Source organism: Lactuca serriola, chromosome 2 (genome assembly GCF_051521515.1).
Source record: "Lactuca serriola cultivar US96UC23 chromosome 2, Lser_US96UC23_V15, whole genome shotgun sequence".
Taxonomy (NCBI): Eukaryota; Viridiplantae; Streptophyta; class Magnoliopsida; order Asterales; family Asteraceae; genus Lactuca; species Lactuca serriola.
Genome location: NC_136409.1, coordinates 156,793,908 through 156,797,337, shown reverse-complemented (window position 1 = coordinate 156,797,337; position 3,430 = coordinate 156,793,908).

Genomic DNA, 3,430 nt, shown 5'->3' with positions numbered 1-3,430 from the left:
AGAAGCATCATGGAAGATGTGAGGTGGCGAACACATGCTACAAGTGTGGAAAGCCAGGGCACTATGCCAATGAGTGTACCCTCACAAAGAAAGTTTGCTATGGTTGTGGTGAGGAGGGTCATATGTCAAGGGACTGCCCGAAGAAGAAGGAGGCAGCTAGACCCAACATTCCGCCAAAGCCAAAGGCGAGAGCATTCCAGATGACACTGGAAGCTGCTAAAGATGAAGCTGATGTCGCTTCAGGTACCTTTCTCGTTAACGAATTGCCTGCCCAAATTTTATTTGATTCTGGAGCCAATTACTCCTTTATATCGCATGAATTTGGTAGAAAGCTAGCTTTGCCTGTTGTTAGACTAGATAATGCTTTATTAGTCGAAGTTGCTAGTGGCAAGTTTGTACCTGTTAGCTATCGCATGAAAAACATCTTAATTGATCTGAATGGGAATAAGTTCCACGAGGAATTATTGCCTATCGAACTTAATGGTTTCGACATCGTATTGGGAATGGATTGGCTTAGCGCCAACGACGCCGAAATTTTATGCAAGAAGAAAATAGTCAAAGTAAACCCGCCTGGGAAAGATTCGTTTATGGTGTATGGAGATAAACGCAGAGTGAATTCTGGAATCATTTCATTGATGAAAGCCAGAAAATGTTTGACCAAGGGGTGTACATCGTATTTAGCATTCGTGATTGATGCTAAGAAGGAAAAGAAGGTGATGCAGAATATTCCAGTTGTGTGTGATTATCCGGAAGTATTTCCCGAAGATCTTCCTGGATTACCGCCTGATAGACAAGTGGAATTTCGTATTGACTTGTTGCCAGGAACAACGCCAATTGCGAAAGCACCTTATCGATTAGCACCGACGGAGATGAAGGAACTAATGATGCAACTTCAGGAGTTATTGGACAACGGTTTCATTAGACCTAGTTCATCGCCCTGGGGAGCTCCGGTGTTATTTGTAAAGAAGAAAGATGGAAGTATGAGAATGTGCATCGATTACAGAGAGCTGAACAAGGCAACAATAAAGAATAGATATCCGTTGCCGAGGATTGATGACCTGTTTGATCAATTGCAAGGTTCGAGCTATTTCTCGAAGATCGATCTTAGGTCAGGATATCATCAGCTAAAAGTAAGAGAGCAAGATATCGAGAAGACTGCATTCAGAACTAGATATGGACACTACGAGTTCTTGGTTATGTCGTTTGGACTAACCAATGCTCCAGCAGCGTTCATGGATTTGATGAATAGGGTTTGTAACCCGTTCCTTGATAAATCCGTGATAGTGTTTATAGACGACATTCTGATTTACTCGAAAAGCCAGGAGAAGCATGGCAGACACTTGCGAGAAGTGTTAGAAGTCTTGAAGAAGGAGAAGCTGTATGCTAAGTTCCCCAAATGTGATTTTTGGATTCGTGAAGTCCAATTCTTGGGTCACGTGGTCAACCAAGAAGGGATAATGGTTGATCCAACGAAGATCGAAGCTGTGACGAAGTGGGAACAACCGAAAAGTCCCACGGAGATTCGAAGCTTTTTAGGATTAGCCGGATATTACCGAAGGTTTATCCAAGGCTTTTCTTCGATCGCTAGTCCATTGTCAGCTTTGACCCACAAAGGAGCTACTTATGCTTGGGGTGAGAAGCATCAGGAAGCATTTGAGAAGCTAAAGAAGAAGCTATGCGAGGCACCGATACTTTCTCTACCCGATGGAGTTGAAGACTTCGCTGTTTATAGTGATGCGTCTGGTGTTGGTTTGGGTTGTGTTTTGACCCAAAGAGAAAAGGTGATAGCATATGCGTCTCGACAGCTGAAAGAGCATGAAAAGAACTACCCGACTCATGATTTGGAGTTGGCAGCGGTAGTTTTCGCTCTGAAAATATGGAGGCATTACCTCTATGGCACGAAGTGCAAACTTTTCACTGATCATAAGAGTCTCCAATACCTCTTTAATCAGAAAGAATTGAATATGAGGCAACGACGCTGGCTAGAATTACTTAAAGACTATGACTGCGAGATACTTTACCACCCCGGTAAAGCTAATGTTGTTGCTGATGCTCTCAGTCGGAAAGTCAATCCCGAAAGGAAGAGGCCAAGAGCGTTGAGAATTGAAGTTGTGTCAACTATTTTGGAAAGTATAAAGAAAGCTCAGAGGGAAGCTTCTGAGAAGAATGACAGAAAGGAGGAACGTTTGGGCAAAACGTTGGTGTTCAGTGTAAACAGTCATGGACTGAAGGTGTTCCAAGATCGGATTTGGATACCTAAGACAGGAGGAGTCAGAGATCTTCTGATGGAAGAAGCTCACAAGACCATGTACTCGATTCATCCGGGTAGCACTAAAATGTATAGGGACCTGAAACCCTACTACTGGTGGCCGACGATGAAGCTTGATGTTGCAAAGTATGTGGCCGAGTGTGTGACTTGTGCGAGAGTCAAGACACAACATCAGAAACCGTACGGGAGTTTAGAACCTTTGCCTGTGCCTATGGGTAAGTGGGAAGACATTGCTATGGATTTTGTCACTAAACTGCCCAGAACAAAGAATGGTCACGACATGATTTGGGTGGTCGTTGATCGATTCACTAAGAGTGCGCATTTCATAGCGGCCAGGGAGAAATGGTCTATGGATAAGCTTGCGAATTCTTACGTGAAGGAAATTGTGAGGCTTCACGGTGTTCCGTTAACGATTGTGTCGGATCGTGATAGCCGTTTCACATCGAGGTTTTGGAAAAGTCTACAAGAGGAATTGGGTACCAAGTTGTGTTTAAGTACAGCTTACCATCCGCAGACTGATGGTCAGAGCGAACGAACGATACAAACACTTGAAGATATGCTGAGAGCATGTACTCTGGAATTCCTAGGTAATTGGGATGAACATTTACCGTTGGTAGAATTTTCCTATAATAATAGTTTCCACTCGAGCATTAAGATGGCACCTTACCAAGCTTTGTATGGACAGAAGTGTCGTACGCCGTCTTGTTGGCTTGAGGCTGGGGAAAAGCAGTTTATGGGACCGGAGTTGGTTCATCAAACTGCTGAAAAGTTGAAAATAATTAGGGAAAGAATGTTAGCGGCTCAGGATCGTCAAAAGAGCTATGCTGACAAAAAGCGAAGACCGATGACTTTTGAAGTTGGAGATTTGGTTTTGCTTAAAGTCTCGCCGTGGAAGGGACTTATAAGATTTGGTAAAAGGGGAAAGTTAAGTCCAAGGTTTATTGGACCGTTTAAAGTTCTTCAGAGGATTGGGAACCAAGCTTACAAGCTCGAACTACCAAAAGAACTGAATGGAATTCATAACACTTTTCATGTGTGTTATTTGAGGAAGTTCACGGGAGAAGTTCCCGACATAATTCCAATTTCTGAATTGAGAATTGATGAGAACAAAAGGTTGATTGAAGAACCAGAGGCAATTGTTGACCGAAAGACTAAGAAATT